This window comes from Lactuca sativa, chromosome 5 (assembly GCF_002870075.4).
Source record: "Lactuca sativa cultivar Salinas chromosome 5, Lsat_Salinas_v11, whole genome shotgun sequence".
Taxonomy (NCBI): domain Eukaryota; kingdom Viridiplantae; phylum Streptophyta; class Magnoliopsida; order Asterales; family Asteraceae; genus Lactuca; species Lactuca sativa.
Genome location: NC_056627.2, coordinates 93,344,996 through 93,372,989, shown reverse-complemented (window position 1 = coordinate 93,372,989; position 27,994 = coordinate 93,344,996). Strand labels below are relative to the sequence as shown.

At 40.9% G+C, this 27,994-nt stretch overlaps 2 long non-coding RNA genes across 5 annotated transcripts; one reads left to right on the top strand and one right to left on the bottom strand.

Moving 5' to 3' along the window:
- Positions 1–14,094: 14,094 nt before the first annotated feature.
- On the bottom strand, positions 14,095–26,327 carry LOC128126420 (uncharacterized). Of its 4 annotated transcripts, none has more exons than XR_008224296.1 (3): positions 25,638–26,327; positions 15,116–20,920; positions 14,095–15,043 (listed from the first exon to the last, which is right to left on the bottom strand). It is a non-coding gene; the product is annotated as an uncharacterized LOC128126420 (long non-coding RNA). The 4 variants fall into 4 exon arrangements; XR_008224297.1 differs by having other exon boundaries at positions 15,121–20,920; XR_008224298.1 differs by having other exon boundaries at positions 18,963–20,920.
- Positions 25,130–25,775, top strand: LOC122198239 (uncharacterized). The gene is made up of 2 exons (XR_006192269.2): positions 25,130–25,322; positions 25,407–25,775. It is a non-coding gene; the product is annotated as an uncharacterized LOC122198239 (long non-coding RNA).
- Positions 26,328–27,994: the final 1,667 nt, after the last annotated feature.

Here is a 27,994-nt window from a genome sequence, read left to right as displayed (position 1 = left end):
ATTCAAATGAGAACACCAAAAATGTAGATAACGGGAGAACAAGGTATATTCATTTGTGATTCCATGTATTCATTTGTGGAGTAATGATAAATTTTTACACCTTTAATTTCAATTGAAGAGAAAAAGCATGTTCATGTTGATTTTGCGTAAAAAATAATCATTTTCTCCACAAATGAATACATGTAATCACAAATAAATATATACTTGTTCTCGCGTTCTCAACCTTTTAGGTGTTCTCATTTGATCCTTTCCCTATATATATATATATATATATATATATATATATATATATATATATATATATATATATATATATATATATATATGGTGATTTCAGTGAGAGCTCATAGTTTTCCGAGAACCTGAGAACTAAAGGTGGAACATTGGATAAAAATTAACTCATTAAGGGCATGATCGTCATCTTACCAATTTTATTTAACTTTTTGTATTATTTGAAATATTAATAAAAAGCTCTCAAATTAACATTATAAATCAAATTTTTGGAATTTTAAAAAAAATAATAATTTTCGTTTTTTTTAAATTGCAGATTTTTTAATTTTTTCATAAAACATAAATTTTAAAAAAAAGTTGAAAAAAACATTTTTTTTTCAAAAACTGCATTTTTTTTAAAAACAGTAAATTTTATAAACTTTATATTTTTGTTTAAAAAAACTAGAGTATATTTAAAAAAAAAAAAAAAAACTATAGTTTTTTTAACAAAAAAATCAACGTTTTAGGGAGCATATATGCATATTTTTCAAGTGAATGTATACCTATTTCTTATACTAAAATATTCGTAAGTAAATTTTAAAAAAACACATTTTTACTTACTAATCTATAAACACAATAGTACATGTATTTTATTCGATACAAACAAAATATAAAAAAATAAAAATGCTACAAAATTTCAAATCGCTTTCATGTCTTCGTGTCAAGATTTCTATATTTTCTTCAATTTATCACTTTTCTCCTCTTTAATATTTTCCAAAAATTCTTCCAAATCTACAACAAAATAAAAACATTTCATTAATGCAAGAACATTCACAAAAATACATACATATAAATCATGTAATATTCACATGTGATTGTATCTTTTAAGATTCAATCACATGTAATATGAATTACATGTGATTCACATGTAAATCACATGTAATTCACATATGAATCACATGGGATTCACATGTAAATCACATATAACTCTCATATGAATCACATGTAAATAACAAGTGAATCACATATGAATTACATGGATTCACATGTAATTCACATATGAATCACATGGGATTCACATGTAAAACACATGTAACTCACATACGAATCACATGTAAATCACAAATAAGTCACATATGAATTACATGTGATTCACATGTAATTCACATATGAATCACATTGATTCACACGTAAATCACATGTAACTCATATATGAATCACATGTAATTCACAAGTAAATCAAATATGAATTACATATGAATCTAGACCTGGAAATTCGAGACACGAAAACACGAATGTGTTACAGACACGGCACGACACGAATACATCTTGAAAATTGAGATAACACTTATTTCACATCGTGTAATCGTATCATGTCAAATTTGTGGCTGACACGTTTTTATGACACCTATACATGAATTGCCAAGTCGATATGAATCACATGGGATTCACATGTAACTCACATATGAATCACATGTAATTTTAACAAAGAACGCTCACACTAAATGCATGTGTACATTTATATGTAATTTATATATGATTCACTTGTGATTTACATGTGAATCAAATGTAATTCATATGTGATTCACTTGTGATTTACATGTGAATCCCATATGAATCATATCACATATGAATCACATGTGATTCACTTGTGGATTACTTGTAATTCATATATGAGTTACATGTGAATCCCCTATGATTCATATGTGAATTACATGTGATTTACATGTGAATCATATGTAATTCATATGTGATTCATTTGTGATTTACATGTGAATTACATGTGATTCATATGTGAGTTACATGTGAATCCCATGTGATTCATATGTGAATTACATGTGAGTTACATTTGAATCACATGTAATTCATATGTTATTTACTTGTGATTTACATGTGAATTACATGTGATTCATATGTAAGTTACATGTGAATACCATGTGATTCATATGTGAATTACATGTGAATCCATGTAATTCATTTGTGATTCACTTGTTATTTACATGTGATTTACATGTGAATCCCATGTGATTCATATGTGAATTACATGTGATTTACATATAAATAACATGTAATTCATATTACATGTGATTCATATGTGAGTTATGTCACAACCCAAAATTTCTGTCTTGTACAACAATTCAAATCAATCAAAAGTCAGACTTGTTTCTGCTAACTTTTATCATTATTTGTAGTCTTTTGGGGCATTCTAAGCCTAGTACATCAAAGGATTAAGTGTTAGGATGTTTCAACTGAAGTTCAAAACCAACAAACAAGCCATAAACCCCTTTATATGGAGTTTACGGCCAGAGCACATGAGTTTATGGCCGTAATGTAACTACCGAAAAATCATGACTAAAAAATTCGTTTGAAAAACATTACTTAAACCACGTTTTTCAATCCACAACATAAATCATAACATAAAATCAGAGTGTTAGTTCAAAACATATTCTTATTAACAGAGTAAAACATCTCAGGCTGACTAACTATGGTGTGTGTCATGCGATCATCCCGAGCTATTCTCTCCGCTACCGGAAGCACCTGATATAAAACTGAAAACTATAAGCACGAAGGTTAGTGAGCTCCCCCGAACTACCACATACCATATAATAACATATAAAGCACATATTGGGCCTTGCCACTGCATCTGACCGAGATCCGGACTAAATGGGGCTTTGCCACCTGCATCGGACCGAAGTCCGGACTAGCTTGGGCCTTGCCCATTGCATCGAACCGAAGTCCGGACTAACTGAGGCCTTGCCCCCTGCATCGGACTGAAATCTGGACTAACTTGGGCCTTGCCCACTGCATCGGACCGAAGTCTGGACTAACTGAACATAGCATAACATGATCATAGCGTATAACATAAGCACATATACTACATACTGCATCGGATCGAGGTCCGGACTAACTAAAGCATAAACATGCCTGAATCACAAAGACATCAAGCATACTGAACTACTGCATCGTTCTAAGTTCGAAACTAATGCTATCTAAACGGGCCGGCATTGTGGCCGTAGACCGTTCCTACTGGAAAGAAAACTCACATCGAAGAACTGACTGCTGAAAGCTTGAGTAAAGAATCCCTGACTGCTGTTTCGGCTGCTCCTTGGCTATCATGATCAATTAAGACACTAAATCAGAATAAGGATCCTTCTATGGGTAAAATGACTATTTTATCCCTGCTATGGTGTGGGTCACAACCAAGGCCCAAACCCTTTAGTTCTTTCAAGCCCATCAATGGCCCACTAATGGCCCAATTTGCCACATTGGGCCCAAATCCCTTTATTGGGCCTTACTCTAAGCCCAACACTTATTCCTTGGTCCATATTAACTGACCTCTGATAGCCCACTACGACTCAAAGGCCCAAAAATCCAAAACACAACCCACACCGAGGCCCGAAATGCATAAAGCCCAACAGGCAGCGTTACACGGGGTGTATTCTAATGTACGCTAAGCGTATAGGCTTGGTGACGAGTACGCTGGGCGGACCTGCACGTACGCTTAGCGTAATACTCTATTAAGTCCTTCTCTATTAAGTTCTTAATACCTCCGATTCAAAAGCTACAAACTTAGATCCAAGTCTTATTCCATGCCCTAACCCATAAAGTTACTTACTTTATGGCTTCCTTGACTCACATAAGCCCCAACTCCAAAAACCTCGATCTATTTCCATGGAAAAGGTCTTAACTCATGCATGAACTCATTTGGACATCCAAGACATCAACTTTCTCTTCCAGGGAGTCATTTAGCACCAAGGGAGGCAACCCTTGGTCTGGAAATCGGATTTAAGCCATAAAGCTTCCACCTTTGGACAAAAAAAGACTAAACCATACTAGATTTAAGCACCCATAAGTCAAGTTGTGAGCTTTATACCATCAAAGTGTTCCAAAAGATGATGTTGTCTCGGATCTATAAGCTCTGGCCTTCAAGGTTCCTCCTTGCCACTCTTCTTCTTTTCTCTTCCAAGCCTTAAACCACCAAACTAAGCTTCCCAAGGTCAAGATCTCACAAAATGAAGGTAGGGGCACTATAGGGTTTCTTCTGAGGTTGGGGAGACTAATATGGGGGCTAGGGTTGAAGCCATTATGTTCTTTATATAGGGGCTCACCCAAAAATTAGGGTTTAAGGGCTCTTAGCGTTCGCTGGGCGTACACCTTCCTCACTCACGATCCTTTGCTCCACTACGCTGGGCGTAACCTAGCTTACGTTGGGCGTATCCACGCGTGTCCCAAAATGCATACATGGCTTACTCGAAAACCTTTTCCATTAATGGCCATAACTTTCAATATCTTCAAATGTCATAACTCTTTCATTCTAGATCTGTTTCCGATGAACTTTGTATCCACGAAAAGGTGGTGAGAAGCCCTACGCTTCCATCGACACACTCCGACTCAAAACCTTCTCGAATAGAAACTAAAAATCATAAAAGACCAAAACACCCCTTGCCTTGGTCCTAGAAATCCAAAAAAGATGAATATTTTAGAACAGGGCGTTACAACTCTCCCCCACTTAAACTAGACTTCGTCCTCGAAGTCCACTACGTCCAACTATCTCACAAACCACTTACAGCTTTACCACTAATTACTTACTTTGACCATCTGGTCGGATTATTGAAAATGTCTTCTCCCAAATAATTTCATCATTACTATCCTCCAATACAACACTTTTACCCAACCGGAAATCCCATAGGTACTCCCAGTGCACCTACAGCTGTTGCACAAGGGGGCGGGTGGTTACTCCTTTACCTTGCTCCGCCAGTGGTCTTTCCAAGGAAGCTTTCCACAAGCGACAACCTTTCCAATATCCTTTAATCCCCTCCTGAGCTGCAATTTGGCCACTCCCAGTGTCGGCCATCACCCACTACTCACGAAATAATTCCTCATATGATGATCCAGTACTGAAATCTCCACCCTGCGCGAGAATTCAGAAAATCCGTCGAGAAGCAGATCCACCTTTGCTATGGTCAAGACTCGACGAGAACTTCGCAACACAGACAATTCAACTGCTCTGAGATTTCCTGATTCCGCGGTGAGAAACTTAGCATCGCCCAACAGCTTGAACGACATGGTCGCCTCTACATGCATACCCAACCTTTTTAAGGCAACCAAAACCAACCCCGCAGGTTTCTAAAACCCGAAGATGAAATGAGTCCCTTGCAACATGATCTCCTCTGCTTTGTCTGAAATCTGTTGATTGAGATAGCCTGATTCCCTGACAGACCATTCATATTGAATCAATATTGTTGAGTCCAACCTACTTACCTCTCAACTGACTACTTCAACTTCTAATAATTCGAGTTTCCCCATTCTAAAAGTAGGATTACATGCCTAATTATCCCTGTCGTTCACTTATACTTGGCAAAGGCTCAGTTGATCCTGCTGTGAGCGACATGTCCCTTCCCAATCAAACAACTATTTCGTATGCACTTGCAACTTAAACACAAATACTAACACTGACCACAATCACTGAACTATCCGAAACACTGAATTGTCTGAAATAGCACGCTGCTACATGGCTGCTTCCCAACACGTATCGCGACCTTCCTGGTCTTCATTCATTCTTCAGTCATCTGAAGTGTTGGGTTCCAACTCAACTGTGGAGCCAAAGGAATCCTTACTTAGTCGCTCACACGACTTCTGAACAAAATCCTTCTTTGGAACCAGTTGCCATTAGTTAACTTTTCACTATGGCTCTAACAATCTCTCGGTCCAACTGATCGGGTCCATGCATCGAATCCTGACATCATCAAATCCAAGACTAAAAGTGATGACCCCGAGATGAACGGTAGCCCTATATCATCCATGAACCTAAGCAGTTCATTGCTTCCCTGGTCTCATAACTGTAGTGACACTCCAACTATCGTGTCACTGGCTCAACCATATTCAAACCATGTGGGAAAAATCCAAAATCCACTCCGTCGAATTCCAACCCTCCCTGCTGCACCCGAACTGCTAGTTACTACTGTTCCTCCCACGTCCTAACAACACGCTCATGCAATCTAACAACCTGGTGGATGCCACTGCTACACCCGCAGACATACAACACTTTATCACTATCTGACTGCTAGTGAATGCTACGGCTACACCCGCAGACCTACAACACACTAACACTTTCTACTATTCCAAGGGCATCCTGACTCACCCAAGTCCTGCTAGCGATCCTCCATCCTGAATTCAAAAACCGGCCCTCAGTCATCAAATGCTACAATTACCTGGTCGTCATATGACCTTGCTACCCACGCGCCCCGTCGAGAAATTCTTCAGCTTGGGTTCCCAAACCAATCGTCTACTAATCCCAAAATACATGAAACCGATGTTGGGAAGTTTTGCAAACTCCCAACTCCTATACTCTTGAACCCACTTCACCCATTGGGCTGCTTTCCCTTCCTACTCAAAGATTACCAACCCTTTCTAAGTTTAGCATGCTACCGACCCTGAATACTTGAAGGCTTCTCCCCCACTTTGATCTGGCTAATCTCTTTACAACTCACAACTTGAATAGGATTCCCCATCCTTCCCATCTTCTAAATGGTTGCTCTGACGACAACCAGTGTTTACTTCTGCCGGCGTTCCGGCCGCTCTTTTCCAGAACCAATCTTACCAACTAACTGAGCACCTTTAAATCCTCAAATGCATTTGCTATAGTGACTGTATCCTGAGAATATGCGCTTAGTGTAAACATCTCCAAACCACTTCCCTACCGTCCGTTAGCTACTCCATTGGAAACTCTAGATTGCCACTACCGGGGATATACCTGGTCTATACCCGAACGACACCTTCCCGAAAGTAGTGAGGCACTACCGAATCTTACACATATTTGATATAGTTAATGCGTCCAAAGTAACCTGCTCTACAGGGGACGATCTCCGACTATAATTCAAAATCCAAGATATGCAGATGACATATGACTCTCTCACAAGTAGGTAATATAATATTCCAATATATGTACCTACTAAATCGGTGTAGTAACACAACAATAACATCGTAAATAATAATTGACATGAAGGTGAAAGATACATACCTCCAACATCCAGTGCTGCACAAATCCTTGTTGAAATCAACCGAAATGCTCTGCTCTGAGTCATGGGTGCCCTTCCTCGACCCCAACGTCTGCAGGTGTTTCTCGAAGTCACAGGGGCAGGAGCTGTCACCTGCCCTGATGTATACAAACTCGGATAGTCGGCCTTCTTGTGGCCCCTTCGACTGCAATGGAAACATATTGGGTCAGGTCCCTGGGCGATGGTAGCAGTACAATCTCTGCTAAAATGACCAGTCCGGCCGCACTTGAAACAGCTAGGATCGCCACCTCTACTACTTCTACACGCACCCCCGTGCGTCCTGCCACACTTCCGACATCGGTTGCGGCCCTGGAAGTCTCTCAATCTCGAACTCGGCCCTTTGGTTCTTTTACCCGAACCTGTGGGCAGCTGAACCTCATTCGGCTTCCTCTTCCTTCCTGACTCCCGATCAATCTCTCGCTCCGACGTTACCCCGTCGTCCCCATCAATCATCCGAACAACCGCTGTCTGATCCTGGAGCTTCTCGGTCAACCTATCCGTGACCCTCTCGACGATGTCGGGTGGCTCCTTGCGAATGACTCATGAAACCTCTACAACGATCCAATCATTCAAAGGACTCTCCTGGGGACAGGGTGCCCCACTCACTCCCGACCCCTGATGGCAAGAGCTAAAAATGGGATCCATCCCTTATGGATCCCTAGGATCCATAAGAATCGAGCTCAAGACGAGCCCCAAACTGCCCTGAAACTATCCCGGACCTAAAGGCCTCACGACGACTGACCAAAAGCTCCACGATGGCCTCCCTAACCGAACCGAATATCAAAGGAGTCTGATCAATTATGTTGTTCATAATCTTTGTGGAAATGACGTCTCTCATCCGATCATCAAGCTGTCCGACTCTAGAGCCTGAGTCGGATCCCTCCCCGACACCTGAACTGCCAACTAATATCTCTCGCAACGTCACCATGCTGAAAACATTTCACAATAAATGTCAGAATACTCATCGTTGCTGAGGGATCTCACACATACTCTACAATTTCCCTGGTTTCGTCTTGGCCCCTCTTGAATCGAGTACGGATCCTCTACTTTCAGTAGTACGGACCGATACTACCTTGCACGTCTATCCGTACTTTCTTCAAAAGTTACCTTAACTCAACCAAGTTCCTTCTACTGTTACTGATCTCTGCTACTCTCATCCTAGGCTTGCCCTAGGCAAATCTCTAACTCTACCCAAACCAGTCTCAACTGCTGAAGGCCTCCTTTTAATGCCAATTAGCCATCACCTGAATACCATCACATGTGACGAGGCTCAGATAATCCTTCGGATAAAAGATCCGTCCCTACAACGGTTAGACTCAGACGAGAGTTGCGCAATAGGGCCAATCCAACACTCTGAGATTATTCAACCCTGATCACATGTGACGTGACGTATTTGTTGGGTTTTGAGTACTCTAACACTCCTAAGTGTACATGCAACCCTAAACACCTTTGATCTATGTTTTCTCTATTATACATGCAAATATGAACTTCCAAGGTATTATCCTAATCTATCATACAAAACAATGAATATAACAAGATAGAATACATACCTCTTTGATGTAGAAAGTCTTCATGAAGCTTGAGTGCCTAGTGCCCCAAGTGTGACACCTCAAATGGTTCACACAACATCAATTGCTTTTGGAATAAACTTGAGACAAGTGTAGAACACTTGGAATCGGCTAGCCCTTCACTAGAATGATACTAGTGCCGATTTTGGTCAAGAATAAGATACATATATAGTTAGGGTTACACCATGTAAACCCTAATTGACATGGCCTTTCATTTCCATGATCCATGGGTACAAAAACACCATGGAACATCCATGAAGCATCATATGAGTTTTAGCCTAACTAGATAATCCATGGAGCATTAGCCCACTATATAAGTATGGATGATTTACACAATCAACCCATATATTTAATTAGTCTTCTTTTGATCACTTAATTAATCCTAGATTAATTCTTGATCAATACTAATTAAATAATCTTATTAATATATTAGAACTTATAATATATTAACCAACCTTAAGTGTTATTTCTCTCATTATAGTCTATCCAAATGCATGATGCCATGCAACCCAAATGGACAATGCTGAGTCGGGTCAAGTCTTACCAATTATAGTTATGGACTTAGATAATAATCCAACAGTATTCACCTAATTGCTAACTCCCATCACTCAGAGTCCCACAAAGCACAAAGCAAGCATCATTCAGACACAGTAACCTACTCAAGCAACTCTATCCTCATAACAAGAAACTGTACTAGCATACAACGTTAAGCTCATACTATCAGGCATAACCTAAACATGCTATCCTACTATTGTCTACTCAATACTAGTATGCAATTCTCATAAGGCTGGAACACATATAGCAGGCACATAAGGCATCCTCCTAGATCCTTAGTCCTATTCTAGCATGTTGTTCTACTGAGACTGAAACTGATAATCATAACATAAACTTGTATGGGTCATTTAGGAGTACTTACTTGAGCTCGGCTGATTGCATGCACCACACCCTTTTCTCTTTTCAAAGTTCTTTTCTTTCTAAAAATTCTTTTTGCTTTTTCTAAACTCTTTTCTTTTCTCAAACTCCTTTTACAAAAATTTATTTTCCTTTTGAAAATTTCTATACCAATTCCTTAGTTTGAGTTCAGATAATACAGAAAGTGTGCCCGAATCCCTCAAACCAAGGCTCTGATACCAACATGTAACGACCGAAATATCAAGACTAAAAATTTCGTTTGAAAAACATTACTTAAACCACGTTTGTCAATACATAACATAAATCATAACATAAAATCAGAGTGTTAGTTCAAAACTTATTCTTATTAACAAAGTAAAACATCCCAGGCTGACTAACTATGGTGTGTGTCATGCAATCATCCCGAGCTCTTCCCTCCGCTACCGGAAGCACCTGAAACCAAAACTGAAAATTGTAAGCACGAAGCTTAGTGAGCTCCCCCGAACTACCACATATCATATAATAACATATAAAGCACATATTGGGCCTTGCCCACTGCATCCGACCGAGATCCAGACTAAATGGGGCCTTGTCCCCTACATCGGACCAAAGTTCGGACTAGCTTGGGCCTTGCGCACTGCATCGGACCGAAGTCCGGACTAACTGGGGCCTTGCCCCCTGCATCGGACCAAAATCCGGACTAACTTGGGCCTTGCCCATTGCATCGGACCGAAGTCCGGACTAACTGGACATACCATAACATGATCATAGCATATAACATAAGCACATATACTGCATACTGCATCGGACCGAGGTCCGGACTAACTAACGCATAAACATGCCTGAATCACTGCATCGGTCTAAGTCCGAAACTACTGCTATCTAAAGCGGCCAGTATTGTGGCCGTAGACGTGTTCCTAGTGGAAAGAAAACTCACCTCGAAGAACTGACTGCTGAAAGCCTGAGTAAAGAATCCCTGACTGCTGTTCCGGCTGCTCCCTAGCTATCATGATCAATTAAGACACTAAATCAGAATAAGGATCCTTCTATGGGTAAAATGACTATTTTACCCCTGCTATGGTGTGGGTCATAACCAAGGCCCAAACCCTTTAGTTCTTTCAAGCCCATCAATGGCCCACTAATGGCCCAATTTGCCACATTAGGCCCAAATCCCTTTATTGAGCCTTACCCTAAGCCCAACACTTATTCCTTGGTCCATATTAACTGACTTCTGATAGCCCACTACGGCTCAAAGGCCCAAAAATCCAAAAGAAAACCCACACCCAGGCCCAAAATGCATAAAGCCCAACTGGCAGCGTTACACAAGCCGTATTCTAATGTACACTTAGCGTACATGCTTGGTGACGAGTACGCTGGGCATACCTGCACGTACGCTCAGCGTAATACTCTATTAAGTTCTTAATATCTCCGATTCAAAAGCTACAAACTTAGATCCAAGTCTTATTCCATGCCCTAACCCATAAAGTTACTTACTTTATGGCTTCCATGACTCACATAAGCCCCAACTCCAAAAACCATGATCTATTTCCATGGAAAAAGGTCTTAGCTCATGCATGAACTGATTTGGATGTCCAAGACATCAACTTTCTGTTCCAGGGAGTCATTTAGCACCAAGGGAGGCAACCCTTTCTCTAGAAATTGGATTTAAGGCATAGAGCTTTTACCTTTGGACAAAAATAAACTAAACCATACTAGATCTAAGCACCCATAAGTGAAGTTGTGAGCTTTATACCTTCAAAGTGTTCCAGAAGATGATGTTGTCTCGGATCTATAAGCTCTGGCCTTCTAGGTTCCTCCTTGCCACTCTTCTTATTTTCTCTTCCAAGCCTTAAACCACCAAACTAAGCTTCCCAAGGTCAAGATCTCAAAAAATGAAGATAGGGGCGCTCTAGGGTTTCTGTTGAGGATAGGGAGACTGATATGGGGGCTAGGGTTGAAGCCATTGTGTTCTTTATATAAGGGCTCACCAAAAATTAGGGTTTAAAGGCTCTTAGCGTACGTTGGGCGTACCTCCACGTACGCTGGGCGTACACCTTCCTCACTCGCGATCCTTTGCTCCATTGCGCTGGGCGTACCCAAGCGTGTCCCAAAATGCATGCATGGCTTCCTCGACAACTTTTTCCATTAAGGGCCATAACTGTCAATATCTTCAAAGTGTCATAACTCTTTCATTCTAGATCCGTTTCTGATGAACTTTGTATCCACGAAAAGGTGGCAAGATGCCCTATGCTTCCATTGATACATTCCAACCCAAAACCTTCTTGAATAGCAACTCAAAATCGTAAAAGTCCAAAACACCCCTTGCCTTGGCCCCAGAAATCCAAAGAAAAAGAATATTTTAGAACAGGGCGTTACACGAAAACTCATGGTGGCCGTAAACTCTTGGCTATATATATGATACTTGGCCATTTTCAACACTTTTACCACTCCTAACTCAAGAAACCAGGGTTTTGCTCACAACTATGATCAAGGATCTTCATTTTTCTTCAAAAATGTAAGTGTTTTATCCCGTGATTAGTTACTACATCTTCTTAACTAGCATCACCCATTGATTCCATCCATTAACATCATCCTTTGGATTAGATCTTCTAGAAACACCAAGAACACACACTAGTGTTTTGGTCCAAATTCAACCTTTTTAGCTTCTATATCGTAAGTATTACTTTCTTATACTCGATATCTAGTTGAAACACATGTTAAACACCTTGAAATCATCCATTTCCTAAGAACAAGAGGTGTTTACGGCCAAGAAGATCTCCCTTGGCCGTAAACCCTAGTTAGAGGTGCATATGGGCTTTAAAATCTTCCTAAGGATTGGACTTGAGGCTAGAACACTTCCTTGTGGTTTGTAAGACCTTAAAACACCATTTGGAACTAATTATCATGAGTTTATGGCCGTACTCATGTGGCTGTGAGCACATTGGTCGTAAACCCTAGGGTCGTGAACACTTGGCCGCAAACACGAAGTGTGGCAGTAAACTCACCTTATACACAATGATTTGTGAGTTTTACCTTTCCATTCAAGTGTACCCTAGTCCCTAAGGTGTTTTCCCTTACCTTTTCATTTCAAGTGTACCCTAGATTTCTTATACTTTCAAACTGTGTTATCAAACATCTATTTCAAAACATCTTTATCAAACTCTTTTGTGTTAAAAAAATTTATCAAACTGTTTTAACTTATATATTGTCAAAAACATGTCTATATAGATATTGTTATATAGGTAAGATTGAAAGGACTTACGACTGATAACTCGCTTTATTTCATGTTCCTTTTTTGGTTGTGGACTTAGAGTATCTGGTTGTTTGTACAAGTGTCATTTGAACCTTAGTTATATATTATGTATATCTATATAGATATAAAAGCCTTTATCTCAGTTCAACACACCCAGTCATTCAATCAACATTACTAGTAAACTATAATAGGTATAGTTTAGGAGATTACTACTCACTACTTCTATTACAATGAAACATACAAGAGTCAGTTCATTCATGAGTCAATACAAACTTACTATTATGAGAAACAGAAAGAACATACTATTATGAGAAACAGAAAGAACAAACTATGATGCGAAACTAATAGAACATACACTACACTATACAAAGAGAACATACTATACACTAGTATAGAGAGAACATACAATACACTAGAACATACTATACAAACACTAGAATACTATAACATTAATGTGAGCCACTACTTCATGGCATGGAAATCTAATATTGTGTCACGTTTTGTAACCAGAGTCTCCTGGAGGGAGAGCGTGAATCTGTGTATAGATCTATACAGGAATGACCGTCCTACACCTTGCTACTAGCTACAGTGGAACCTGCAGGTCTACGAGTGACGAATGTCATACCAATTCGATGTCATCGAGCGTCGTGTTTTACTAGTCAATCAAGTATGGTTACAATAATATCACATTATACCTTAATTAACAATTGGTTTAAGATAGTTAGTACAACAGTAGTTATTATATACAACACTACAGTACTTTATTAAATTCCCATTGCATTCACATTGTGATCTTCTCACATAAACGATAATGTAAAACTATATTTTTGGTAATGATAGTCACATTTGGGAAAATACACACTTTTACAAACAAACAACATGCAGGACATTTGGGCCTTGGTAGAAGGCTACTTTTTAGTAGAAAATATATGATTTTTTAGGTATAACAAACATTTACAACATATACAAACATATACAAATCATTTACAAACATCTTTTTCAAACTTACAACATTGACACTAAATTCTTATGAACTCACCAGCTTAAATGTCGATTCTCTGTTTCAAAAGAACTTGTAATCCCAGGTCATTAGTAAACAGGTACGGATGCCAGGTTTTGAGAAGACGGAGCTTTCAAGACTCGTCTTTATTTTGATCATTCATTTTTGGTGTCTTAAATTTATACAGAACACACTTGAATTAAATTATAATATTAATGCAACAGATTTTGTTGCTTGTTTACTATTATGCATTGTTGTGATACTGTACATGATGTCCTCCGCCCCGAATGTTTCCGCCAACTCGGTTTGGGGGTGTGACAAGTTAGATGTGATTTACATGTAAATCACATGTAATTCATATGTGATTCACTTGTGATTTACATGTGAATTACATGTGATTAATATGTGAATTACAAGTAAATCTCATGTGATTCACAAGTGAATCACATGTGAATCACATATATAAATCCCTCTTAGGCATTTGATCAAACAATTAGTGTGCAAATATTTATTCTTGGAAATGAACAGAAACTAGAACTTCATTCATTTTTTATATTTGAATAGCAAATGACAGATTATGTGATTTTCTCAAAATAATGGGACTTTTCTGTTCAAATTTTTTTTGGGACTTTATCAAAAAAAATTCCAAAAATATTAGGAATTTTTCGCATAAAACCCCATATTCCTTCTCTTTTTGAAGTCACAACATCAACCTTCCTTTTTAAATTAAGTACTAATTAAATTAAGAATATACTTTTTTACATTAAGGTTGGTAAGTTTATTTAAATATATTCATTTACCTGCTTCTTAACGGGGATTTTTATATGTCACGTAGGATAGAACTTGACTTCGTTTTGCCGTGGTGGCGTAATTTAACTTAATTTTGTAACAACCGAAAAATACAACCAATTTTAAAATTTTTCAAAAACAACTCGATTCCATTAAATCTTTACAAAAAGGTTTTCAATACAAAGCATTTAACGTATTCCCAGAATCACATTACTACAAAATCACGAGGAGCGGTACGATCACGCCTTCGCCTTGGCATGGTCTCCTGAAGAACCTGAAAACATAAAACCACAACTATAAGCGCGAAAGCTTAGTGAGATATCCCCAAAATACCAACCACATATACCTTACATGCATAAAATTCCATAACATATCCGATCACAGAACAGTCATGCACTTCGGGTCTACTGTGTGACTGGTCCGCCGCACCGGCCTACAGTCCACCTGGTCCACTCTCTGAGTCTAGCCATAAACCTCGAGTCTACAGCGTGATTGGTCCGCCCGCACCGGGCCTTCCATCCACCTGATCCACTCTCTGAGTCTACAGTATGACTGGTCCGCCCACACCGGGCCTTCAGTCGGCCTGGTCCACTCTCCGAGCCTCGGCACGTCTGGTCCGCCCTCTTGGGGCCTACAGCCTATCCGGACCGCTCGCTGGGCCTTCGGAACAACCGGTCCGCCCTGGGTATCTTGGCCTACAGCACAAAGCAGGACCCGCCTCAACCCAACTCCAGTCCAAACAACCATGTGCACATATACATACAATCATATAGCAATTCACAGTCAACAAGCAGATCAAACAGATCACATAACATATCATCATCCTAACCAGGATACCGACCTAACAGGTCACTAGCATAGCATCACCCTATCTCTCAGGATACCAATCTCAACCAGGTCTCTAACATATACCATCCTAGCTCTCAGGATGCAAACATATCAAAGAAATAACATAACAACAACTACCCGGATCTCAATCCGATAAGGGTCGGCCTTGGTGCCTTAAACCCTGTTGATATAGTGAGGATAACTCACCTCGATACTGCCGACTGAACAGATAACCCAAGCTGCTCCGACCACTGATAAGATCTCCACCACTGGACAACCACCAAGGCACTGAACTCAAAACAATAATCAATAATTACCAAAATGCCCCTGGAATCCACTGGTCAACCCTTGGTCAAAGACAAGGTCAAAGTCAACCCCTGACCGACTCTACTCGCCGAGTCAACCCGATGACTCGCCGAGTCCCCATACTCAGAACTTCCCTCAATCCGCGACCTAACTCGCCATGTCACCCCGAGACTCGTTGAGTCCAACAACTCTGAGTCCACTCGCCCACAACTCATCGAGTCATCCATTGACTCGCCGATTCTCGACTCAACCAGAAAATATTGGGACTCTTCGACAAGACTCGCCGAGTCCAAGAACAGACTCGCCGAGTCTAAGGCTATCTTCAACCTACTCGCCGAGTTGTTCATACAACTCGCCGAGTTCCAGGCCATCTTCATCCAACTCGCCGAGTTGTTCTTCCAACTCGTCGAGTTCCATCCTATCTTCAAGCAACTCGTCGAGTTCACCCATGTGACTCGCCGAGTACCACCGGTCTGAATCCATACAAAAGCATTCCAGGCCATGCAATTTATCCAAAACATATATCTAGCCTCCTACAACCCATCCATCACGTAAAGTGGCAAACTTTACGTGAATTCAAAGAGATCTAGGCCTTATACACTTTAGGGCTAGGGTTTGGCACATGATAGCATCACTACACACTCAAACACAGGGACTTTCAGGCATTCCAACCCTTCTCCATTCCATATCTGAGGTAGCAACCTCAGATCTAACCTCTAAACTCCAAAACACCAAAAGATAAGCTCCCCACAAACCCCATAATGATGAATCCAAAGAGTAACAGCCCAAGGATGAGATATTACCTCAAAAGAACGCCCCAACTGCAATGGAACTCGAATCCAAGCAAAGCCCCTTGCTCCAAGCCTCCTACCCTTCAAGATTTCCTCAACAATTGCTTCTCCAAGCTCCCAAATGCAACTTGATCCACTCACATATGAAGGTTAGGGTTTCTGGACATGAGGATGAGTAAAGAGGCTGGGGAATGGATGTTATGTTCTTTATATAGGGCTTAACCTCGAGAATTAGGCTTTGCTCCACTCAGCGCCTACTCGCCGAGTCTATCTTACTGACTCGCCGAGTCGGCCACTTGACACGCGACCAAGTCGTGACTCTACTCGCCGAGTCCACCCATGGACTCGCTGAGTCGCTTTTTCCCAATTTACTCTTTTAGCCCTTCAACTCTACTCTTGATATTCCGGGATGTTACAATTCTCCCCCACTTACATTAGGCTTCGTCCTCGAAGCCTGCGGCAACTCAGTTCCAAAATACTCCCACGACGCGCCACTTGGCCCTAACCGGACCAGGTTCCTCAAGGCATAACCATCAAAACTCGAACTCATTTCCTCTTTCCTTGCGGTGTCCTGACCACCGTCTCAAACCGGGCACCGGCTGTACCCTCTGATAATCACACTCAACAATCGAGAAATACCCAAGATGCATCACTGCACCAAATCACAACCATTACTCGACCCATATGAGCTAGAAAACCATGAACCATCGGATCCCCGATCCGAATCCCACTCTACCCATTCCATGCTGAAGGAAAGACCCATTCTTCAATATCAGAGCAACTCCCATGAGTTCTCCTCTTGCAATCACATACACCTGCTGAACTAGCTCTAGCACCCTCAGGTTGGGAAAACCCGATACACTGATGATATCCTCAAACATCCCCCAGGATGAACCACTAATACATACCCAATTCCCTGATCAGAATCACACTGAGAGCCCAAGACTCTCTCCCTGCATCCCTTCCGAGCCTCTTGGCTCTACACCTGCGGAATTCCCTCCGCGACCTCAGCAGACATCCCAAACCAGATGTGCTTCTATTCCACTGCCGCAAACACGCTGCTCAATAACCATACTCGAATTGCTCTAATCATAACTCTGCTATGCCGCTTTCACTTCCGTGAACTTGCACTCCCTCTCGGAGTTACATACCTCTCTCTCTTCCTTTACCAAGGAATCCACTTGGCCACACTGCCACTCCGACAAGTGCCACGGTGCTTGCCCAATGCTACACCACCCTTTTATAGCATATCCGCTATCCATCCAACACACATACTCTGACTCTAATCACAGGGACTCTCAAGCCCGTGCACTATCTCAACTACTCAAGATCAATACCCGGGGCCAGACCTTCTAATGCTAACACTTCGCAACAAACTTAATTCATACCCTCGAACCGATCCAACAAAACCTGCAGAGTCTTCAGCATGACTGGACCGCCTCACTAGGCCTTCAGCCAATCTGGACCACCCTCAGAACCTTCAGCCAATCTGGACCGCTCTCAGTTCCTTCAGTTTAGCTGGACCGTTCTCCGACTCGAGCCTTCGGCTTGACTGGTACACCCACCGGCCTTCAGTCTATCCGGACCGCCCAACTAACATTCATCATTCCGAGCTATCTCTCCCGGAAATCCTCCCATGCATACTGTTCTAGCCCTTTAAGGGTTGCGAACTCTGTCTCAATCGCACATGCTCGATCCTGGCCTGCTCCCAGGCCCTCCACAATCGAATAGCCTAGGTCTGTACCCCGCCCCGCATGCCTGCCACTTACTCGTACCAGCCTATACTCTTGACTGATAGAACCACTGCTGAATCCCAACAGCTAAGCACCCTCAAATACTCATCGATCTCCCGGAGAATTTTCCAATTCTCCCTCACTTGTAGCACTGATCAACAACCACCGGTCACCAACACCGACCACCCAGAACAACTCTGCACAAAACCAACACTTACACGCAGACTGATTCCCACAAGCATAAACAACCTTAACAAGATCCCACATAAACACTGATAACCCGCTCGAAAGAAATTCAACCTGCATCTAACCACTTCTCAGAAAGCAGATGCTACCCGGCCTTCAACCCAATGCTAGGTTTCCACTAATAACCCTCATGGATGATAACCAACGAAGTTCCCAAAACAACAACCCATAACCAACCCAAAACTCTCAAAACGACGAATACTGCATCGAAAACCACACAAAGATACCAGCACATAAACAAAACACCACAATAATCACAAGATAACAAGATATCAAGAAAAAAACATACCCGCAGCTGCATCCGGCACTGCTCTGACCTCCTCTGCCGCAAGCTAATAAGCACGACCCTGAGCCCTTGGGGGCTCTGCTCCACCCTGACCTCCACCCGTGATCCTCAAAGTGGCCGGTGCTGGAGCTTGCACCGTTCCTGCAGCAAGCTATGGATAGTTGACCCTCAAATGTCCAATCTGATGACAATGATAACAAATCCTCAAATCCCAAACCGGCGTCGACTGCCGACAATCCCTCGCATAGTGCCCCTCCTTTCCGCACTTGCGGCATGCACCACCGGACCTACAAACTCCGGTGTGACCCCTCCCACACTTCCCAAAAGTGTGGCTGCTCAGATCCCCCACTCTAACATCAACGGTCTTGGACCGTTTCGGCGCCGGCTGCGACTGCACCGGAGCCTGTCTCAGCTCACGCAACTGCAACTCAATCTCTAACTCACGCCGCCTAGCGGCCTCCTGCAACTCCAATAAGGTCTCGCACCTCTGCGCAGACACAAACTGTCTGATGTCCCTCTTGAGCATGCTCAGATATCAAGACATCTGAGCCTGCTCTGAAGCGAACTCTAGGCAAAATATCGCCCTCTCAGTGAACATCCTGGTGATCTCAGTCACCGACTCCGAACCCTGCTTCAGCTCAAGGAACTCCTGAGCCAATCTCTCCCTCTCAACATGCGGAACATAACGAGTGTTGAACATCTCCCTGAACTGATCCCATGAAACCGCAGCCCTCTGCGCATCTGAATATGACCCCGTGGTCAATCTCCACCAATCCTTCACCTCGAGCCTCAACAGGTTCAGAGCACACCTCACCCTCTGATCAGCAACGCATGAACATGTGAAGAAACACCCCTCCATGTCCGATAACCATCTCATAGCAACAATCGAGTCCTGAACTCCATCAAAGGTGGGAGGTTTCGTATTGTCGAAGTCTTGATGCTGAACGCCCTGACCAGCTCCTCCCCCTGCCGCTGCTACAGCTGCTATAGCCGCCGTGGCAGCCGTCTCTGTGAGAGCCACATAGCGCTCATCAAAATACTCGACCATGGCGGTCTTGATCGACCCAAACAGCTCCGGCAACTCAACCCGGAACAACTCAGCAATCTCATCACGCAGGATCTCACGAATCCTCGCATCCAACTCGCACATGCTCATCTGACCGATAACCTCGGGCGGTACTGACCCGCCCAAAACTCCCTCTCCTGCTCTCGATCCTGATCCGGATCCACTCTCATCATGCCTCAGAATCTCCATACTGAAAAACACCACACAAAATCTCAGACTCTTCCCACTATCCTGGGATCCAACTCTCTCAACCCAACCCTAGAGATAATGATTTCCCTGATACGCGTATGGGGTCCTGTGCTTTCAGTAGTACGGGCCCATACTACCTTCCACACCTACCCATATTTGTATGAAGTACTACCACAACACCCTAGAGAAACATACATAACAACACTCAACCCTCACCACTAGAGGAACACTGAAAATCTCCCATAAGGAAACCCTAGGTTACAGGCATCACAAATCAGTCAACATTATCATGAAATCCTGAAGATCCCTAGCCTATCACTAGCATGCTATTCTATCAAAGCTCAAAGACAAATAACACGCATGGTATTTTGGGGTTACTTACTGGCTCCGGCTGATCGTACCTCTGCGTCCTCCTTTACTAATTTTGAAAACCATTTTAATCTCTCTTTTGAAAACTCTCCTCGATTTGAGACAGGAGTCACACGAGTGTTTCTCCAATTCACTCAAACCAAGGCTCTGATACCAACTTGTAACAACCAAAAAATACAACCATTTTTAAATTTTTCAAAAACAACTCGATTCCATTAAATCTTTACAAAAAGGTTTTCAATACAAAGCATTTAACGTATTCCCAGAATCACATTACTACAAAATCATGAGGAGCGGTACGATCATGCCTTCGCCTTGCCACGGTCTCCTGAAGAACCTGAAAACATAAAAACACAACTGTAAGCCCGAAAGCTTAATGAGATATCCCCAAAATACCAACCACATATACCATACACACATAACATGCCATAACATATCCGATCACAGAACAGCCATGCACTTCGGGTCTACTGTGTGACTGGTCCGTCGCACCGGCCTACAGTCCACCTGGTCCACTCTCTGAGTCTAACCATAAACCTCGAGTCTACAGTGTGATTGGTCCGCCCGCACCGGGCCTTCAATCCACCTGGTCCACTCTCCGAATCTAACCACATACATCGAGTCTGCAGTGTGATTGGTCCGCTCGCACCGGGCCTTCAATCCACCTGGTCCACTCTCTGAGTCTACAGTATGACTGGTCCGCCCATACCGGGCCTTCAGTCGGCCTGGTCCACTCTCCGAGCCTCGGCACGTCTGGTCCGCCCTCTTGGGGCCTACAGCCTATCCGGACCGCTCGCTGGGCCTTCGGAACAACCGGTCCGCCCTGGGTATCTTGGCCTACAGCACAAACCAGGACCCGCCTCAACCCAACTCCAGTCCAAACAACCATCTACTCGCCGAGTTGTTCATACAACTTGCCGAGTTCCAGGCCATCTTCATCCAACTCGTCGAGTTCCATCCTATCTTCAAGCAACTCGTCGAGTTCACCCACGTGACTCGCCGAGTACCACCGGTCTGAATCCATACAAAAGCATTCCAGGCCATGCAATTTATCCAAAACATAGATCTATACTTCTACAACCCATCCATCACATAAAGTGGCAAACTTTACGTGAATCCAAAGAGATCTAGGCCTTATACACTTTAGGGCTAGGGTTTGGGACATGATAGCTTCACTACACACTCAAACACAGGGACTTTCAGGCATTCCAACCCTTCTCCATTCCATATCTGAGGTAGCAACCTCATATCTAACCTCTAAACTCCAAAACACCAAAAGATAAGCTCCCCACAAACCCCATAATGACGAATCTAAAGAGTAACAGCCCAAGGACGAGATATTACCTCAAAAGAACGCCCCAACTGCAATGGAACTCGTATCCAAGCAAAGCCCCTTGCTCCAAGCCTCCTACCCTTCAAGATTTCCTCAACAATTGCTTCTCCAAGCTCCCAAATGCAACTTGATCCACTCACATACGAAGGTTAGGGTTTCTGGACTTGAGGATGAGTAAAGAGGCTGGGGGAATGGATGTTATGTTCTTTATATAGGGCTCAACCTCGAGAATTAGGGTTTTCTCCACTCAGCGCCTACTCGCCGAGTCTATCTTACTGACTCGCCGAGTCGGCCACTTGACACGCGACCAAGTCGCGACTCTACTCGCCGAGTCCACCCATGGACTCTCCGAGTCGCTCTTTCCTAATTTACTCTTTTAGCTCTTCAACTCTACTCTTGATATTCTGGGATGTTACATATTTGGTTAACCAGAATTGAGCCATTTCCAACCATCCGAGCACTTTGTGGTTGCATCAACATAAATTGAAACTCCTATGTGGTGCAAAAATAAAAACATACTTTGAGTAAAACTAAAGGATGAAGTATCATAATTTAGTGAGAAAGATAAGAAAGAGAATCTATAATGATGCTTCTTATTACAAAATTGCCCTTGTTTCTTTTTACTGAGGTGAGACAACTCACCATGCCATCAATAACCCCATTGACAACATCATCATCAACATAAGACTTCTCTAGGGGAATCCTAAGCCATAACTTTAGAATGGAAATGAAGCATAAGAATAAAGAAAATAAAAATAAAAGAGAGATGTGTAAAGGAAACTTTGAACACCTGCATATTATTAAGATTTTGTAGAATTTGATTTACACATCTTGAATAATTACCACAATATGGCCTCTTGGGTGTAGGAAGAAGACATGTTTTTAACCCGTAAAGATAGCTGAGAAGCTCAAGCTATTTTTCGCTTCCAAGCAATTTCAAAAATTGAGGGTTTTATTTAAATGCATGATTGGTGGAATACAGGTGATGGAGAATCCACAAACAGTGTTACTAGGCAAGGTGCTACAATCAAATATATCATTAGGAAATGCTCCTATCAATAAACTTGAAGGTTCCAAGATTGTTGATCGTTGGCAGGACCTACAACAGTTTGTAAATGTTCTAATTGACAGCAAGACTGCTACAAGTGAGTCTTTTTCTTTATCTTTGTACCTTGGTTCTTTGATATATTGACTAAAATTGTATCTTTTTTTTGTGGAAGATCCAAATCTGAAAAATGTGAATTCTGGGATATGCCAATTGCTTGAGAAGAAAGAGGGAATCTTTTGCCAAAAGATGATGGGTAAAAGATTCAATTATGCATATTGATCTGTCATTTCACCTGATCCTTATTTAGTTGTTAATGAAATCGGTATTCCTCCTTGACAAAATTGCAAAATTGGTCCCTGTGGTATGTCAAAACTAGCATGTTGGGGCCAAAACGGTTTTGGCTAGCATCAATGGTCCAAAAGTTTAATTTTCTTGCAAGTTTGGTCCAATTTGGTTTAAATTTTTTTGGAAAGACAATTTTGCCCTTATTATTTAATTTTTCTTGTTTTATTACCAACAATTAAAAATAATTAAAAATAAAACAAAATAAAATACACACACACACACACTCTCTCTCTCTCTCTAATACCATCTCTCTCTCTTCAAAGTTGTCGGACCACCACAACAGTCGGACGACCACCGCCAGTCAGACCACCACCATTAGTTGGACCACCACCTCTTACCGGAACCCTAGCATTTTCCAACGACGACTTTGTTGTGCCATCCATTTCATTGCTAGAATTCAGATCAAGGGTCGTTGCCTCCAACCGTGGCTCAATTTTCCAATGATGACGAATGGAGACGGTGTTCCGGATCTTTGATGATGACCCCACTGGAGAAAGAATTTGCAAATCTGAGAGAGAGGGAAAGAGGCGTCTCCCGAAAACCTACCCCTAACGTCATTGTGTTTGTATCTCGAAGCTTAAAGCCGTTGTCGGAGAAAGCGAAGACGATGTAAAATCGAGCCACATACTTCACCATTTCAACGTAGTTCTTGTGGAACCCTTCCTATTGAGCGTGAACAAACGTCATCGTCGTTTTGGCTTCACCATTTGAGCTTCGTTCTCGCTTCACCGATGGTGTTGGAAACATGAGATGGTGTTGGAAACACTACTACACCCTCACCTTCGTCACTGCTACACCCCATCACCATGCTTGTCGCCTTCAGATATGTTCAGTCTGTAGCTAGAGGATCCGGCGGTGGTGTGGAGATGTAACCCAGATCGATAACCCCCTTGATCGATGACAACCACCTCGTCAGAGGCTTAACAATCGAGGAAAATCGATCCGAGGTGTCATCCCCTCAATTTCCAGTCGCGAAACCCTCCATCTTAAAACCCTAGCCGCCAAGAAACCCTAATCGTCAAGAAACCCAAACTTCAGATCTCGATCTCCTTTCTCTCCTTGGCATCTGTCTAGGTTCAAAGGGAGGGTAGCAACGATCGAATCGGGTTTTTGGGGTGGTGCTACCTGACCGGAGGGAGGCGGAGGGCAGCCTAGGCCGGCGGCAACCACTCGTTCTTCTTCTTTGGACAGTGGTAAGCAAGAAACGAGAGAGTGAGAGATAGAGAGAGAGAGAGGGAGAGAGAGAGAGAGGGTATTTTATTTTATTTTTAATTGTTGGTAATAAAACAAAAATGAAAAATTAAATAATAAGGGCAAAATCGTCTTTCCAAAAAAATTCAAACCAAATTGGACCAAACTTGCAAGAAAATGAAACTTTTGGACCATTGATGCTAGCCAAAACCGTTTTGGCCCAAACATGCTAGTTTTGACATACCACAGGGACCATTTTTGCAATTTTGTCTTCCTCCTTATTTTTCCCTAAGGTTGACTTACCCCGAGGTAATTTTATTTTTACTTATATACATAATATATTTATTACATCTTCATTAAAGATAACATTTTTGATTAAATTGTTTTCAGAGAGTGACTCCTTGGAATGTTGTGAAACTAAGAGATTCCATTATTAATGGTTCTGATATTGATCTTGGAGCTACTCATTATGATGATAAGCTGTGTTGATAGGATTCAATGATGATTAATTTTGTAAATAATCTTATAAAGAATTTCAATCTAATGTGGGGTCAACAGGTGTCAACTGTGAGACTACCTCAAAGCAAAAAAGATGCGTATTTCTATATCTAGAAAGTTACCTTCTTCTAAAGGCACATCTATACAATCCAAAAACAGCATTGACTATGAATTCAAGGGTAAAATCGTCTATCGCCCTTTACAAGATGGAGATATTGTCCTTGTGAATTGTCAGCCTACACTTCACAAGCCTAGTATTATGGAATATGTAGTTCGAGTATTAAAAGGGGAGAAAACTCCTTGTATGCATTATGCAAATTGCAGGTTATAATCTTCTAATCCAGTTCTGTTTGTTTTATTATATTATTTTATTGTTTTTAGGTTTCATGGTGTGAATTTTAATTTCAGTTCCTACAATGCTATTGATTATGCTGATGTGCTGAAGGTTATTGATCATAACATATTTATGTAAAAAATCAATACACCGATGATGATCAGAATACCAATTTGGATACATCTATGAGCAATCAGTAGTGTCTTCAATATCATGACTACTAAACATCTAGATCTAATTGTTCTTAATTAGTAACAACAAAACATCTATTAAAAAGGGAAGTAAGCAGAGGGATAAGCCTATACCAACAACATGACTACTCCACTGTGTCGGGCTTAAAACCAAGTCTGATCCAACAAAAGGAAGCACACTAGAGTCTTTTCTAGCATTATAATTGAGCTAGGTCTCTATCCAAGCATAGAGATTGTCACCTTAATTTGGTACTGCTGGAAAAAACAAAAGTGAAATCTGATCCAAAAAACCAAAGAAATGCAGAAAAGAAAAAACCTCCGTTCAAGCAACTTCCGGTGGAGGAAAATTGAGATCGGTATCGAGAGTTAGGGATTTATCTTTTCTAAAATTCATGACCGTTGAAGAGTCAGAATCACTTTACCGCGCTAGGCCACCGGTAGCGACGGTGAGATGAGGATCGCAGATGATGGATCTGTCCGATTTGAAGATGTTGAGTCGGTTGTGATTTTTTTGTTGTTGATATGGAGATTCATTTATGAAAGATGCATGAACATCAAACGAGGCATCAGGAACCAAAGGGATCGTTCAAAAGGCTAGGTAAAGTGCTTTAGACAGAAACAGAGCGGTAGAGATCAGATGCACTTTGTATTCTCGATCAACAACGGATCATCTCCATTCAGATCTTCAATCGGTAGAGGAGTTCAAGATGAAGTTGGCGATGGCGGTGTATTCTGGTGAACGAACTGATCATGAAGATGTATAAGAGAGAGAGAGAGAGTGAGAGATATGAATAGTGTGAGAAACAAAACGTTTGTTTGTGAAAGAAAATGAATGGGTTTTTTAAGATATTTTTATTTCCTAGATGTGACAAACGTATTGTGTCGTGTCGGGTTCGTGCCGTGTCAAGATATTTAACCGGTTGAGAGTTTTTGGTCCTGATCCGACTTATTTAATTATCATGTCGTGTCGTGTCAACCCGTTTATTTTCGTGTCGATTTGGTGTCGGTTTTCGGGTTAAGGTTTAAACCTTATAATTTATAAATATGTTGAGTTATGTCCGGTTGAAACATTTTATAGGTTGAAAAGTAAAAGATTATACTGGAGTTGGGAGGTGGAACGGAAAAAAAAATTATACTCCCTCCGTCCTATATTTATTATCCATTTTTTACTTTTGAAGTTTTTATTTTGCTACTTTGACCTTAAACAGTTTTATTTGTGTTATAAATTACTTGATAAAACTTATAACAATAAAACGACATTTAAAACACAATACATTCATATATTTTGCATGAAGTGTTATATATCAAAAATAAAAATATTGAAGGTCAAATTTAAAGAATAAAGACTTCAACGGTCAAAATTTGACAATAATATGAGATGGAGACAATACTAAGTTTATAAAGCAAAATGGAAAAAGTTAAAGAGTTAGGAAGCAAAAGAGATAAGTAGGTGATGAGTAAAAGTAAGTCACTTTCAAAGTTTGAATTTTACTTTTAATTCTTGAATTTTGCCCACTACAAATGTAAAATATTGAAACTATTTATAAAAATATGAAATATATATATATATATATATATATATATATATATATATATATATATATATATATATATATATATATATATATATATATATATATATATATATATAAAATTAAACGGGCCATCTTCGGGTCATCTTCGAGTGATCTTCAAATTGAAAGTCTTGACCGTAACCCTACCCGTTTAATTATCGGGTCGTGTCTGTCAACCCGTGTATATAAACAAGTCGAAATCTCTGACCCTAACCCGCTAACTTTGTGTCGGGTTCGTTCCGGATTGTCGTGTCGTGCCAAATTTTGACAGGTCTATTTTCTACCAACTTTCTACATATTTATAATTATCATCAATATTTTATATATTTAAGATTGTGATATTTGTTATATTTAATAAAATAAAATTAGACATCTAAAAATAATAATAATAATAATAATAATAATAATAATAATATATAAGAAAAAAATAGAAGGATATTTAAATTTCCTTTTATAAATGAACCATGCCAAACTTTCAACCACTCTTATAACAGTTATTAAATATACTTATTAATTGCACATTTTCAACCAATATTAGAATAATTATTAACCAAAAGGCTTCTAGCCCATCGGTAGCAGATGTTGTCTCCCTACTTTAGGTCGATGGTTAAAGTCTCATCCGTAAATTCAGATTTTAAAAATTCAGATCCTGCCAAATAGCCTCTTAGATTTGTCGTAGAAAAAAAATCTAAAGTAGTTATTAAATATACTCATAAATAGTTAATACTCTTAGTTTGTTTATATACGGACAAAAATGGTTAGTATTCATGTTTTATTGGTATATGAACAAAAAAAAGGCATTTATTTTCCTATTCTATAAAGAGTGTTTTCATGGACTCTAACAACATCGATTTTTATATTAGCAAAATGAGTTTTCCTATATTGAAAGAACAAATG